General features: G+C 20.9%; 1 long non-coding RNA gene across 1 annotated transcript in view; it reads right to left on the bottom strand.

Moving 5' to 3' along the window:
* LOC133667556 (uncharacterized) overlaps positions 1-3,403 on the bottom strand; it is a 445,540-nt gene extending 442,137 nt beyond the window's left edge. Inside the window, exon 1 of the long non-coding RNA XR_009833275.1 lies at positions 2,773-3,403. This is a non-coding gene — a long non-coding RNA (uncharacterized LOC133667556). The remainder of the gene's footprint in view (positions 1-2,772) is intronic.
* Between the last annotated feature and the right edge of the window lie 15,113 nt (positions 3,404-18,516).

The following is an 18,516-nucleotide window of genomic DNA, read 5'->3' as shown; positions in this document are numbered from 1 at the left end:
TTTATTTTATTAAGTAATAATTGGTTTATTGCAAATATTATTTATATTTATAAATATAATTTATAAAAATTTATAAAAAAATTAATTTTATCAATATTTAATTAAATTTTATTAATTATTTATTAAAATTGCTAAATAATTAGCTTTAATTAATTTAAAATTTATTAAAATTTAAAAATTAAAATTTATTTATTATAGCATATAATATATAAGAAGTATATATTATAATATAATATTATATTATAATATATAAGAAGTAATAATTTACATTTAATTTCAACTTAAAGATTGATTCAATTAATTAAATCCTTATATTATTTTAGTTATTGTAATTATTATAGTCTGATTAAAATATTCAATTTAAATAATTGTTTATTTACTCAAATGATAATATATATGATAATATGAATATATATATATAATTAAAATTTAATTTTTAAATTTAAATCAATAAATAAACAAAATATAAATAAATAAAAATAATCAAATTACATCAACAAAATATCAATATCAAATGGCTAATTCAAAATTTATATTATGTTTATTTCAAAAATGAATTTTTAATAATCGATATAGAGATATTAAAAGAAGAACGATCCAATCAGTATATGTAAACCATGAAATCCAATAGCTATAAAAAAAAATTGAATAAAAAAAAGAGATAGAATCATAAATTCTATCATTAAAGCAAAAAAAAAAGAATTTAAATATTCAATTGTTTATAAAATAGTAAAATAAATTCCTAATAAAATTGTTTGTGTTAAATAAAATTTTCTATATTTTAATTTATTAATAACTAAATAATAATGACTTAATGTTACTGTAAATCTTACCTGGAGAGACTAAAGTAAATGAATTTAATAATGGAATTTCTATTGACTTAAAAAATTTAATATTTTCTGGTGGTCATAATATATCAATTCCAATTTCATATTTGGAGAAATTGATGTATGAAAGAAAGTCCAAAAAAAAAAAAATACAAAAAATATTAATTCTGAAATAATAAATAAAATTATTCTACATTTTCAAAAATTAATAATAAAAAATATATGTAATCCCTTATAATAAAATATTCTTTCTCGAATAATATCACAAAATCAAAATATTATAATTAAAGTGGTATTAATTATATTTAAAATTATAAATAAAGAAATTGTTCTTGTTAATTCAAATAATCTAAAAGATAAAATAATTGATCATGAGCAATTTATGATTACATTAAATGGAAAGTTGTTTTTCATTATTTATTAATTAAAATTAATTTGATTCTGAAAAATATAAAATTAAGAAAATTGAAAATACATCGTTGAATAATTGATATAAAAATTTCTAAAGTTAATAATGTATTTTGAATTAATAAATTAATTGGAATTATTGCAATAAAATTTCTAATAAAAATACCTAATGATATTAAAATTAAATGTCCTCAAATTAAATTAGTTGATAATCAAATTGATAAAGTTCATTGATAAAGTCAATTAATTGTATTAATTTAATTAATTCAATAATAACTAAAATTTATTAAAAATACCAGAGAGTCTTTACTGGAAATCATTTTTTTCATCATATATTTCATACAAATCTTCTTACCAATACTTACTATTTTATCTCGTTCATTTTATTACGTGATACGTTAATGTTAATGTTCTTTTTATATAATTAAATGATTTTCATCTCAATTAATACTCACAACTAAATTCTTCTTCTTGTATCTTATTTGGAAAATGCACAAATGAAACATAAAAAACATAAAAATGTACGCAAATATACGTTTATAATTAAATATTAAATATAAAGACTATAATCGTAGAAGAAGAACAAAAATAATAATGTTTGATTCTGTTTGTTTTAATTTTCTAATGAAAAGTAAATATTTTAATATTAATGAAGAATATTTAATCCAAGCTTAGTATTTTATTGCCATTATATTTTCGGATATATGTTTTACCAAAGGACCAAAGATTCCTATATTTAATCTAACCAAATTTCTTGTTTTCTTTCATTATTTACGTTTAAAAATGATAGAATAGAATAGCTTTAAAGTTAACAGTCATGCTTCTGCATAACATCTTAGGGCTGCCTATGTACTTTGACAGTATGCAATGACAAGCACATTGAATGAATTTTTTCCTTATAAAAGAGAAAAAAAATATTGATATATTTATTACATAAAAGTCAGATGTTAATGTTTGACTTATTCCAATAATATATATAAAGGTTAATTTTTAGTTTTATGATTTTATAAAAACTTATACGACATTTAAGAACACAAACCACGAGATTAGATTATTATAAATTCCACATTGTCCAACATTTACACATTCTCGATTTCCACGTAATAGAGTTAAATAATATTATTTTTAATTAGTAATATAGACAATTAAATCTTATTATAGAACAAGATATATTAAAAATGGATTATTATTATTATTATCACGAATGTTTATCAATATATTTAAACACCAAAATGATTATGAATTTAAATCTTTCTGCATTATTATAATTCTTCTAATTATATCGTATAATTTTAAAAAGTATAATCTTCAAAATAACAAAACTATGAAAATTAATATGGAGAGAAACTATATGTAAGATTTATATTTACGTATGTTCTAAAATTCTATTATATAAACAATTGTTATAATTGTTATAATTGTCATAATTTTATAATACAAATTGGTAAAAATATTCCACAGAAAAATAGTTAAATTATTTACATTTTCACACTTTCAAATTAAATAAATAAAGAAAACTAAAAAACACTTCACTAACCACTTATTAAAATATTTATTGTTTCAAATCATTGATTTTCTTTTTTTATTTTTTTTACTGTCAAATTTTCAACATTCATATAGGTTATAATCATTAACGTTACGTGTTATTACGTATTATTCTTAGCAATCTTTTGAAATTATGCATTAAATTTGTTTACATTTTTATAATTTATATTTCACATCGTATTTTTAAATATATTATTAATATATGTATGTGTATATATATACGAATATGATTTATAAAATATAAATTCACGGAATATCTGTTGGAATATAATTAAACGTGACGGCAAAAACGACATTTAAATTGAATATTCTAAACGTATTTTAGCTCTTCTATAACAGCATTCGATTTAAAGTATTATATATATATTTACAATATATCAATCACATTATTATAAATTAATAATGTGTCACACCTGTTCACAATATTATTTTAATTATTTTAATTATCATAAATTTGATGTATATTTAGTTTTAAAAAATTAATTAACAAATATATGATATCATGAATTTATTTATCGAACAAATAACACTAATATTATCAGATGATATATATGACATTTTTCATAAAAATATAAACTATTTATATTATCAAAAATCTTTATCTTTCTTTACTTTTCACCTTTATAAAAGGATACAATATATGCGTACTATATATGCACATATATATATATACACATTTGTATTGTATATATTCACACACATCTATACATATATAAACACATAAAATATGATCAGTCTTTAATTTTTTTTAAATTAATTTAAATAATATGTTTGAACGAAATACTTTTTTAATGTAAATATGTAAATTCACTTTGCATAAAATTTATTTATTTTTAATTATTAACTTGTTAATAAGAACTTTATATGTACAGTTAATCGCAGAAGTTTTCATTCACTTTACACATATTGAATTGAATTCGTGTTATCGAAATCAACGGTAATTTTGTTTTTATGAAATATTGCGAGTATAATAATATGAAACTATTTTTTTTATTATAGAACATCATTTCAAAGCAGTGAAATTAATTTTTCAAGTTTCAACATTATTTTTCTTTCTTTATATAATTTCATGTCGTAATGATTCAAAATAAAATAAAAGTTTAAATTATAAAATATTTAAGTCTATCTCTATTATCGGACATAAAAAGAAGTATATTTCTAGCAGAAATTGTATCCAAAACATGGAAAAATGAGAGTTTATTTCACATACTCAAAGAAATTTTTTGTCCAAAAATAAATTATTCTATACATAACTTTAATATATTACTGTATGTTACTATATAATTTTCATTGAAATCAAATCTTTAATAATAATTCAATTTCTTTACAAGATAGTATAAAAAAATTTGTATGCCTATACATTAAGTTACAAATAGGACCTTGAATTATCAAACTAATAGTAGTAATATCAGCAATCTAAGTGCATAATTTTTTAGATAATCCAATAATTTATATTATTACATTTTCATGAAATGTGTGTGTGTGTAGCTTTACTGTATATTACCTGTTTACATATATACGTATACATATATATATATGTATGCACATATTATGTATATGTATATATATATGTTCGTTTCAATCAGTTTTTTCAGATTTTCCATCTCTTTTCCTTCTTATGTATCAAATTATTTTTTTAAATTGCTAGCACTATATTGCATTTCCTTCTTTTTTTTTCTTTTTCAATGGTTCTAAATGCTTGGGAATAGTGTTAAGAAAGATATCATCAGATTTATATTTATTATTTTCGCTCATAAATTTATCTTCAATTTTTTTTTTGACTCATTCGTTCAATTACATATCGCTTATCATATTATTTTCAAATTTCTATCGTTTTTTAATTTCACCATGCCAATCTCTATCATTGCCTAGCATTGAATATATGTAATATATAAATATATAAAAATATATTAGATAGATATCGTATTATTTTCTAATAAGGAACGATAACATATAACTTCAAAATTTTTAATACTGTGTAGTAAAATTGTAGATTCTAAATTGTATTGAGTTGTTAAATCCAAACATAATCTATTTCCATCTAAATTTTCAACTGTTAAAGTATCATTTCGAAAACTTGTGTATCTGGATCATCCGTAGTTAAATTATCGAAATCTAAAATTTTATTTAAGTAAAATGAATTTTTCATAAAAATATTTCATCTTCTCCAATTTTCTAATTACTTCCAATGCTTACTATTTTATCTTGTTCATCCTGTTACATGATACATTAATGTTTTTGATACGCTTAAATAATTTTCATCCAAATTAATATTCACAACTAAATTCTTCTGACATCTTGTATCTTATTTTAAAAATGCACAAATGAAATGTTAAAAGCATAATAATGTACCATAACGTACGAATCGCTTGCCGCAGAATAACCAGCCAAAATGGAGTATAAAGATCAACGTTTCCCGCTTGTAAAGTACGCAGAAAACTATATTTGTCTCCTTTATTTTCAGAGATTTACAATCGTTTTAATTAAATACACTAAAAATACAGTTAAAAAAATATACTATTCATAAAATTCTAAAATTTTTTCTTCTTTATACGATCGTAATATATGAACTGCTTGTAGAGAAGTAAACGGCCAAAATTGATTGTAAAGGGCTCCTCTCGCTAAGGGATTTAGCGAGTTATGGTCGTACAAAGATGAAGAAATTTTGGAATCCTTATAATTCGGTAATCTCTTATATCTTTCGTTATACATGTATTGTATCGTTTTTATATTTACTACATATTTATTCAATATATGTCTATATGTATATATGTATATATGTATTTACTACATATTTATTCAATATATATATGGTTTTTTCGTCTATTTGTGCATTGCTATTGTTATGCGTATGTTTATATCGCGTTATGTTATATTTATTATGTTATTATTATATATATATATTATATATCTTTGAAATATATCAGAATATATGTATTTAAACTTGAATACTTAACGATGATTTAATGAAAATGTTCTTCTTCTTATTTGTATGTATATACGTCTTTTCTGTATGTGTTCGTGTATAAATATGTATATATACGTATGTGATTATTGTTCGAATGTATATCGCTATTATTATATATCCGATATATTTATGTTACAGTATATTTATTATTATTATATATATATTTTATATTTCCAAAGTATGAAGGAAAATACATTTCTTTTTAGTTTACGTATATATCGTTTCTGTGTGTGTTTGTGTATATATATATATATGATTTTTATGTGTATATTCGTTAAAAATTATTATTACATACTTACTATATTTATATCGTATTATATTATGTTATATTCCTACTATATTTGTACATATATATCGTTTTAATTGTCGTGTGTCTATATATATATATATATATATATATATATATATATATATATATACCATTTTTGTCTGTCCGTATTTATGTGTTTCTTAATCTCTCTTATACGTAAGAACTTAATACTTTAATATAATACAATAACGTTAAACCTTTTCTCGAGGTATCATTTTTATATATCTATTACACATGTATTATTCGAATAGTATATGTGTACGTATATCTTAAACAAATGTATGTGTGTATATGTTATTTTTGTGCGTTTGTATAGCGCTGTATCGTTTACTTACTATATTTATATTACTATATTTGTATATACGATATATTTTCGGAGATATAGTGGTTTTAAATATAAAATTTTTTCTTTTTATCTAAATATAATACGTAAATCCAGGAACGTAAAAAAAACGAATGAAAATATGTTTTCTTTTTATTTTATGTATATATATAGTTTCTGTATGTATCTGTATATATATTATTTCTGATGTGTATGAATTTGTATATGTACTTATACGATTTATATATGAATAGGTATATAGCTATAATGTAACTGTAATACAATAAAATAGTTATAGTACATATATATGATTTATGTATTATATTATTATTATATATCCAGAGATAAAGTGATTTTAACATTACCTAATTCTAAAGATTTCAAAATTTCCTGTTCGTTATACGATCATAATGTAGAATAGCCAGTCAAAATTGAATGTATTATTCTCTCAACAAGCATGGGTTTCGAATACCACGTTCGTATGAAGAAATTTTGGAATCCTTAGAATTCGGTAACGATGATAAGATGATTCATTGAATATAGTAGAGATATATATAATTTTTGTTATAATTGCAACCAGAAAAGATTGCCATTTACACTAAATTTTCTCTAGTTATTCTATGATAAACGGTTCAAATCTATTGTCGAATAAATTTGGGAAAATTTTAGAAACTTTAATTGTGTACTATTAAAATGGTTGTATCTCCGAGGATAATAGAGATACATGCGATTTTTGTGCAGATTGTAAGCGAGAAATATTACACCCAATTTTCGCTGATTATTCTAGGACAAGCGACTAAAACACTATCTGTGTATAAAAAAAGAAAATTCTGGAATCAATAGAATTTCAAATTCTATAATCTTAAAATCGCTTAATCTTAGAATATAGTAAAAATATATTATGAATAATCAATTTTGATCAAAATTGTAAAAATACACACGAAAATCGCTGTTACGGCGAATTCGCCGTCATCGAAATTGAAATCAGAGATACGATATCTAACATAAACTGGCATTGTTATGTCAAATTCTTCCATGAAAAATCAATTTGTATGAAAATTGTTAATTTTGGTCACGAAAAATGATTATATGCCTAATATAAATCGAATTCTAAATCGAAAACGTTCAGAGACACGTTATCCAATTGTCGCCCCGTTGCAACAAATTCAGCAACGAGAAATAGATTTCGATAAGTTATGTTCGACTGTACCGTGTATATATTCCGGGAAATTCGATTTTTGTGCTTTCCTTCGCATAATCGGCAACGTAAGTGATGATGTTATATTCTGAACTTGTGAACATCTGTTTGAAACATCTTGGATCGAAAGGATTGATCGCATTCCATCTAAATATCCGCTTCACGCTCATATTGGAAGAAGAGAACATGCCCAAAATAACCATTTTCTTCGGTTTCTTGCCGAAATCATGAATCTTCTTTCTTGTAAATTCATTTCAAGGTTCTTATCGATAACATAATTTTCAGCTACTGCTTAAATAAATGAAAATTACTGCCATCTGAATGTTCGAGAAGATAAAGGATATTTCTCCTGATATAATTCACACAGACGATTTGAGAACGATAGAACGATACTGACCGGAAGCCATGCCGTAGATGAGGATGGCTTTCGAGGCTGTATCGAATACGTGATTACACCTTTCTGTCTTGGATACGTATTCTAAACGAGACTTATTGGTTGTGAAAAGAGAGAGAAAAAGAATTAATTAACTTATTTCTATGTGAAGAATTCTAGAGAGCACTAAAGGATAATTTTAGGAAATACTGTGTATATAATTTTCAATAGGCTTAAAAATTTTGTAACAAATTTGTGGAATATATATAATTGTGATTGTGGAATGTTCCAACTTAAAATGCAAAAATGTTAATAAGACTTTATAATTAAATTTTTTTAAATATAATTTTTTTTAAATGTGTTTAGTTTGGCGGAATAAAAATGTTAGGAAGAACTAAGAAATGATTCTAAAGAAATCTAGTAAATAGTATCAATACAATAGTATAATAGCCAATAAATTTTTCAATACGTTTATATTGCAATATAATTATATTAATGTTATAATAAAATATTCGAGTTTATAATAAACAAGTATTATTTTCGTAATAAAATTTCTCTTAAAAATAATTTCAATTAAAAATATAACTTAGATTTGAATCATCATTTTTCATCAATTTATTATTTCAATTTTATCGTTTACAAATGAAAATTAAATTTAAACATTTTCGACAAAATATATGTTAGGGAACGTTAAGAACCGATTCTAAAAAACAGAATCTAGATTTTTAGTACTATATTTACATGAAATTTAAATAATTTTCAACAAATTTGCATAATTTAAATTAATGTTACGATTCTAATATTTGAAAAGAGAAAAAAAATTCAAACAAATTTAGATATTCGTAATATTTGTATTTCATTTCGTAATATTAAAATATTTAAAATCAGTTCTACATGATTTCGTTGTGTTTTTGGAATGTGAAACGCGATCGCACAACTAATCAAGCAGTAATCTCAATTGAGTATCTTGAGAATCATGATTGAGCATAAGTATAGAGTCCATTACGTTAGTTCATTTAAAATTACTGAAACAATATCCACGATAGTGACAATTTCGATCTCATTAATACCAATGATATACAATGATGTATATCTCACATATTAGAGTAATCATTAATTTATTTTCATTTTTAAAAATCTAAAGTTGTATATTATTTTATCAATCTTAATATAACAATGTTAATAATTAGAGAATTTTTATAATTATTCAAATAATAATTCAATTTCGTTTGATTGTTAAAGATAAAAGTATCTCGTACATATCAATTGAAAGCATAAAAAGAACAATTTCTCATAGAACGGTAGCTATTATTTTACGATCACGTTCAACTTTGGATATGTTTAATATTTAATTTCAACTACAATATTTACTATTAATGTTAAAAATTAAAACCAATAAACTAATGATATCTCACTATAATATATTCTTAGTTATTATATTCTTAGTATTTACTTTAGAAAAATATATCTTAAAGAATGATGTCTAATTCTGCAAAATTGAAATTTAAAATAATCTAATTTCAATCCTATCATTTTACCAAATATAATATATGACAATAAACGATGCTATAAATAAAATCTATAAAAAGATATCTATAAATCATGTCAGAGTCCTCTATCACAATTTTTCTTATTACTTAAAAAGATAGAGTTTAATTCCATAAGGTTTAAAGAGCAAATGTTACAAGAAAAATGAATAATAAATATTAAAATCATGTTACATGATTTCTTTTAACATTAAACTGCTATGAACACACTAGTAATTAACATATAATAAACATGTTTCCAACATGCTTCCAACATTACTATACATGAAACGGTAAACAAAAGAGGATAATTATAATTTCAATCATATCAAACACAAATAATAGTAAATTATTCTATTTTTAATAATTGAATTTGTTTCTGGAGTGTATTATCAATACTTTTTATTACATTATTACTGGATTTAAAGGATACTTAGATTAATTGTTAAATTAGTTTCTCGTGAATTGAAACAGAAAATGAAAGACAAATTTCATCATACTATTACTATGGATTTAAAGGATACTTAGATTAGTTGTTAAATTAGTTTCTCGTGAATTGAAACAGAAAATGAAAGACAAATTTCATCAATATATTAAATAATGATAAATTGGGGGTAAAGCATAAAGCAGGTTATAATCAATAACTTTCTGTAAGATAGATACTACTAATACAAAAAGGACTCTTTTTCTTTTCATTCTAGTTTCACTTTCTCCATCTAAAAATCTATTTCGTGCATTATTTAAAAGTGATCGCAATTTTTTTATTTTCGGTGATCTTGATTTCACAAAAGATAGCGATATCTTATCTTTCCTGTGCTAATATCAAGGAATTTTGCAGGACACTTGTGTACAGGTTCATCCAACTATTTCAACATATCGAATATTCTAAACAACATTCTGATGATCCAGATAAAGACCACATTTTGCAAAATCATATAGGTTTCTCTTTCCTGAAGAGATCAGCAATAATAAGGAATCCTGCTTCTCCATAACATCTTAAGGGTGTCTGTGTACGTTAACAGTGTGCAGTGACAGGTATATTGGATGAATTTTTTCCTTATAAAAAAAAAAACAAAAGAATCAATAAATATTGGATATAAGAATTTTTCGTAGTTATAAAATTCTAATTTAATTTTTTAATCAATTTCTTGAATTTAAAAATTAATAGAAATTAAAGATGCCGATATTAATTTCAGTTTTAATTCATTTATTAATAAATTTTTCATTAAAAGAAGAAAAAGAAAATTTCTTTTAAATTTATAAAATTCTAACCTAACTTTTCTAACTTTTAAATTAACTAACTTTTAAATTTTTAAATTTACAGAAAATATTGGCAATTTCAAATTTTTTACTTTGATAGAATATGTTAGCTCTGACTCATTCCTGAAGCTATAGCATGTAGTAATAAAATTCATTTATTACAAGATTCATTGTTAATAAGTTATTGTAAAAAGATCAAAAGCAATATTCATATGCTAATGAAAGTTCACATTTATCTCTAAATTAACAATATTCGAAATTACAAATTCAAAAGAATTCTAAAAATTAAAATGTTCCTAAAATTTTGAGTTGAGGAGTTCAGAAAATTCTGAAGATTAAAATGGTTCGAAAAGTTCTGAAGTTCAAAAAAATTCTCTCAAAACACTCATACTTATTCTAAAACTTCTTCCATGCTTATCTCCCGAGATTGCAAATCTTTAGTGGGATACACAAATGATCAATAATATTGTGGACCAGCTCTCTGATTGAGCGACAACTCCAATCTAAGAAAAATTCCTAGAATGAGACTGAAAAACTATGCCACTAACAGAATCTGCCGTTTCCCAGAAAACTAAAGAATGTTTGCAATAATTCTTTTCAAGGATGATGCTCTTTAATTAAAATGTTCTATCTAATATTTCTTTATTTTTCAAAATATTATTGCAAGAATCTTAAAAAAAACATCATAAGAAAAGTTGAAATATGAGTTTTTATGTTTTTTAATGCTAGATATGATTTTTTAACTTACAAAGGATGACAGTAGACACATGTCGAGTTAATTTTGATTTTTATAAATCATTTAATTCTAATGATGATATTTTCCCATATACATACTTCCACGATTGGTTTCTCTTATTTTTTCTCAATATTTTAGTTTTGCATATAGTTTTGCATTTGTTTTCGATCCGTCATGGGTAAGTTGATACGCACGCAATATATCCGATCCAACAACGTACCACATTGTAACATGTTCAACGTGAATATCGCCGATATTATTGTTTTCTCGTGGATATGAAATACTGATGATCGCAAAAATATTCATTATAAAAAGAAAGGAAAGAGAAAAATTTTAAAGAGCTCGGCATAATAATAAATCATCCTTAAACGATTCTAACAAAAAGATTGAAACATCATTGATTATTTCTTAATATGAAGAAATCTAAACCTGATATATGATATATAACCTATTATATATTTCCTTTAGGTTAATATGTAACATTACGATTATATGTATACTGCTTGTTAGTAGATACATTAAATATTTTCAAAATTAAAGAGAATTATAATAACATAATATATTTCTCATTTTATTTATCCAATTTTTTTTATCAAATTAATGCATAGAAAGAATGAGAAATTGATATAAACAATTTGATAGAAATAAAAATAAATTTGAAAAATTCATTTTAATAATGAAATTGTATTGATATTTTAGTTATTAATGGAATCAAAATGACGCAAAAAAAATTAGAATTAAAAATTATTTTCATCATTCACAACCTATTTTATTTTTCATCAAGTTGATATATTTTATTTAAATTGAAATGAAAATGTTATTTAAATTTTTTTAGATTACTTTTATGTCATTATGTTCCGATTGATATTAAATTAAAATAAAAGCATTGTTAAATTTATTGGCATAATTAATCATCCATTTTATAAATTACAAGTATTGTTAATATTATCAAAAAAGAATTTCGATGATTTGTTATCTTATAATTTTCAATAATATGACAAAAATCATATAATTGTATAATTATATAATAATATCGATATCTCTTATTTTATCTTATAATTATAATTTTGATATACCAAAAATTATTATTTCTTTGGATACAACTAAAAAAAGAGAAAAACATAATTTAATGATATAATTTAAAATTTCCTTGCTAAAAAAAGTAATTAAAAAGATTAAAAATAAAAAACTTTTCTTAATAATTTGTTATATATTATATATATTTGTTATATATATTATTAATAAATAAATTTAAATTAAAAAAATAAACATCGAAATAATAAAATTTATATTAATATTAATATTATTATGAAAATTTATTTAAAAAACAGTCGTTTAAATTATGATATATAATATAATATAATATAATATAATATATCTAAAATATTAAAACATATTGCTATTTAAACAGAATTAAATTAGTTGTAAGTCATGATTTATTATGTGTAAAATATAAATCTTTTGTAACAATAAAATCTAATTTAATCACAATGTCATTCCATAATAGAATTAATAAAATTTATTAAATATCCTATATAATTCTCTCCATTAATATAACTATGATCATATTAAAACGATTTTATATATTAAACGATATATTAATGATATTGTGATTTGTTTATATTCTAATGTACTAAATATGAATACGCAAACGCTTTTTTTCAGAATCCACAGTTCTCAAAAAAATCAATTTTTAAAAAATTGCAATTTTTTATTTTTGAAAGTATTTTATATTTTTATAGTAATGGTTATTCATTTTCTTCTAAAAGAAAAAATGATTTTGTGAATTTTCTTGAACAAAACGATATAAGTAGATAGTTATCGCAATTATAAGATTAAATAATGATCAAAAGTAAAAGAATTTCGAAAATACACTCATTTTTCTGATATTTTTCAATTTGTTTTATGTCTGCATATCACAAACAAATTGATTATATAGTTGTTCGATTTTTTTTTCGTTTCTTTCGGTGGGATTATTAATTCTTCGCCATTTATATCTAAATACGCTCATTCAATTATTTTATAATTTAACGCTAATCATTTGCACATCGATTATTAAGTTTCAAGATTTATTGGAATCTATCCTTGACTCGAAATTTTTCTTTTTATTTTTTTATGACAATTATCATCTTTTTTTTTTTTTGATATTCATTCTATTTGATCAATTCGTTATTTTTTTCAAATTTATCAAAGAAACGTATCACAAAACAAAGAATGAATTGATATTATAAATATTAGATATAATACTTATCATTATATTAGATATAATTTGAATTCTCAATCTAAAGAAAATTGCAAACGAATTTGATAGAAATAAAAAATATGAAGAAATTTAATTTGATATAGTAAGATAGGAATTCGATTTAACTTGTATATTATAATGAATAAAAATAGGAAGCAATAGGAAACACATTAAAAAAAACATTAAAAATAAACAAAATGTAAAAATTTTTACTTTTTTCAAAATTTTTTATTTTACATTTTTATAATGTCAAAACCAATATCAATTTAATATTGTATAATATCAAACTTTTAAAATTTTACATTTTTACATTTTTAAATGGAAAAAGCATGATTTTATTTTTATATATAATTAAACACTTTAAAACAAGAATAATAATCTCATAATTTGTAAAAAAAATTCATTAATAATAATAAATGTAAAATTCTCTATTAATCTATTATCGATTCTCTATCAATCTATTATAAAGATGATTCGAAAAAGTTCTTCAGAAAGTAAAATGTATATATATTAGAATTTTACTTTGCTCCGACAACAATGAATTTATTCGTTATTTTGAAAAAAATGACAACGACGGAATAGGTTTTAATTCATTTCAAGAAACTTTTATCGAATAAAGGAAATGATTTGCTTTCATATCATGATGCATCGATCAAAATATTCAATAAATTATTATTTTTAATCGGCACTGTTCTTTAATAATTTAAAAGGTTGTTTCGAAAAAATATTCGTTTTATCCAGCATCAAAAAATTTTAAGGTAATATCCTTCATATTAAAAATAACAACAAAAAATTTCAAAATTTTGAAAGAAAGGGATCGTTCAAGAATAAATTTCAACTTTAATGAATTAATTAATTTCTAATTTTAAATTAATTATTTTTAAATTTTTAAAATAATTTTAAATCTAATTTTAAATTTTAAATAATAAAAAATAATTTCTTTTTATAAATTTTATAAATAATATATCTTGTATTGAGAAATAAATATTCTTTTTTTATCTATAATTTATTCCACATAACGTGTAGATGTTTACAGGCATTGTTTCGTTTCAATTTTGAACTTGTTTGCATTTTTTATGTGCTATATATGTTTCATTTGTAATAACCTAGGTAAATAAAACCAAGAAATAAAATTAAATTGCAAATTAATTATTATTTTTAATTTCTTAAAAATTCAACAAATTAAATGCAATTATATCAAAAAAAACGTTACTTAAAACTTGTAATATAATTCTAATTTTCAAGAATATTATTTATGAATTATTTCGATTTTTTTTAATATCGTCATTTATAAATTATTTTTCAAAATTTGTTTTGAAATTGCCGAGTTCACTACGAGCTCTAGAATAAATATATTTCAAATATTTAAAAGTTATTGCTTTTCATTGTAAGTTAAAAATCTATGAAATATATATTGATCCTATGTTTAATCATTTCTACAATAATCTTTCAAAAAATTCTTAATTTCATATTATCTATATTTGTATCTTCTTTATTTTATCGAATATCACATTTGTTATATCTTTCGCAAACATATGCATATTCCATGCAATTATCGAATGATTTAACAAATCTCAAATAGAAAGTAACACAATCTAACATCAAGCAGCGTAATTGAAATATTATTAAATATTAATTATTTCAGTTCATATATAACACAAGCATATATTTCGATCCATCCCTGAAGATATATAATAATAAAATTAATTTATTACAAAGTTCTATTTTAAAACGATCAAAAACGAAATTTATACGTTATTAAAGTTTATTTACGTTTATCATTGAATTCACAAGGTTCTATAAGTTCGAGAATTACGAAGTTTAAAAGTTCGAAAAATTAAGATATATATATATATAATATAAACAATTTTTTTCTATTTTTTCTTCGATTAAGGCTGTTACAAGGGATATTTTGATCTATCATTTAAATATCATAAATCGTATTTGAGATAAAAACATTTTAAATTTTAAATTTTTAAATTTTTAAACATATCATACTCGATTTATGGTTAATTTTTAAATAATAAATTAGTTTTATCTGTTTCTTTATTATTTTATATGTGTAATATAATATTATATGTATAATATTAATATGTATAATTATATATATTATATAATTACATAATTATACATATGTATATTATATTTTTATTATATATTTTTATTATTTATGTTTACAGAAATAGAACTTTGATTATTCGAATTGATTATTATCAGTTATCCAAATTATTAATTCAAGCATAGAATGAGTAATTTAAATTAGTGTATTTTATAATGTTTAAGCTCCAGGATACGTATCATACTATATTTAAAATTTTCCTTTTTTTTATTAAATGAATATTTTTTTTATGTAATATTTGAAAGTTATTTCATTTCTATTTTACGATATGTTCACAAATTTGGTAAATAATTCCTAACCAATTATTTGAAAATTTATATATTTGAATGAACTTCTTTCCTAGTTAATCCAAATAATCGATATTTTTATTGTAATTTTCGAGGTGGGAATAAATCATTATTTGATATTTGATGCTATCATTAAATAAATATCGAGTAAATATTAGACTGAATATTTATGCAAATTTTATACATCAAAATGTATAAAATATAAACAAAATTTATTGAAAATAATATATTATGACACCAATAGAATACAATATGACATAACATGGAATAGTGTATAACATTTATATAATATTTATCACTACTACTTGTAATTTACATTATAATGAGTAATAATAATATTTTTTATGTTTCCATTATCAATTAATATTTTTTATTTAATTTTAAATAGATTAATTTATATGTTGAAAATTTTCTCTCAGCATTATAAGCATTTATTTTGAATGAATATTCAATATTTGAATGAATTACTTAAAATATTATTAGGTATTATTTAGATAAATATAAATATATTTAAATATATAATATACAAAAATATAATACATATATTTACAGATACTTTATAATAAAATACGTTTAGATAATATTTCGAAATTTTTTAAATTATATATTATATTATTTATGTTTTATAATATCTATAAATTAATATAAATATATATTTATTACGCATTTTTTAATTGCAAACACATACAAGTATCATTTTCAAATATTTCTAATTTTAGATTTAATAATTTTTTATGATATCAACCTCGTGTATACAAATATATTTCTTTCTAGAATTTATATATTTAACATAATTTTTATAAATGAATGTGTGCGTGCGTACATGTGTGTTATGATTCGCAATGATGGGAAAATATAATAATCCAATAAAATTTTGTAAATGAAATAGATATTAAAAATTATTATTTAATTGTACTAAAAAATACGTATTATGTAGAAAATACGCAAAATGAAAAATAAAAAATATGTTTTTAGAATCCTAATCTTAATATAAATTCATATCCTAATCTCATTGATTTATCTACATATTTTATCTATTAAAATACATATTTGCATAAACATCCGCAGTCTAGTAATATACTTTATAAACAAAATTTAATAAAATAATTTATTCAATATAAATAATAGTGATTTATTATTTATATTATATAATAGATTAAATAACGGATGATTTTGTATGCAACTGTCACAGGGTTTTTGAAATTTGTCAATTCGAACATTTATTTTCAAATACTTAGAAAATTGCCAATTTTAAATTGGAAAATTTTCTATTTCATAAATCAGTAATATGTTACTATAAAGCCAAATGAGTCCAAGTGACTCTTGGTAATTATCCTTGGCATTTCCAGATGTCCGGACTTGACCCGACGGAAAACCTATTGCTAGACAATCATACATCGATGGCTAACCTCATACATTTATTTTCCAAAATACATCCCATAGTAATATTTCGTTGAATAAACTTGTTCAATAAATTTGATTTGTTTTTTAATTTTTTCAATTTTGAGTGGTCCTTTTAGTTATTAGTTATAGAAAAATCTTAGTCACTTCATGTGTTATAAATCAAATCTTTATAAGCCAATTTCAAAAGATCTATGGGATTGAGGAATTAATATTACATATATAAATTAATTGCTTAATTATTTATTAATTTTTAGAATTATATATATCGATATCGTACTTTAATATTTATTTTATAAAAAAATATTTCATAACAAATTTCAAAAAATTTATCCATTTGATAATTATATATGATATTCTTTGAATTTATTTAAATTAAAGAACAAATTCAATAGCAATATTCTTAAAGCCATTTCTCACATTATAAATTTAATAATCTAAAATTAAATAATAATAAAAAAATTGATTTACAGATGCACAAAGTTAAGTGAAGATAAAATATAATATACATTATATCTGAAAAATTGATTTACAAATTAGATAATACAGAGATGAAACTAAATGGATTTGCAGAATATATTTAAAATTCTCATAAAAATAAATAATGAATATAATAGAATAATTAATAATTTGGTAAAATTAAATAAGAATTGTTTCATTTTACTTGTAATAAGTTTTCTATTTATTAAATATTAAAATATTTAAAAACGATGCAATATATAATTTTGATAATCTTTTAATTTCTTTTGATTTACTTAATTTTCAAAACATTAATATATATACAATATATACAACCGTATATAATTATTGTTTATGTTGTTGCAATGTTTTCGTATCAATATCATGATAATATATTACGAAATATCTTAAATATTTTGATATTTATATTTACTTACATTAAAGCTTTTTTCATTGATTTCGATGATTTTGGATCTTGTTGTCAAAATCAACATTATAAATAACATTTCTTTATATATGTATAAATTTAAAATCT

This window comes from Apis cerana, unplaced genomic scaffold (assembly GCF_029169275.1).
Source record: "Apis cerana isolate GH-2021 unplaced genomic scaffold, AcerK_1.0 Chr0_AcerK, whole genome shotgun sequence".
Classification (NCBI taxonomy): Eukaryota; Metazoa; Arthropoda; class Insecta; order Hymenoptera; family Apidae; genus Apis; species Apis cerana.
Note: the sequence above shows the minus strand (reverse complement) of the source record. Positions and strands in the feature narration are given on the sequence as shown.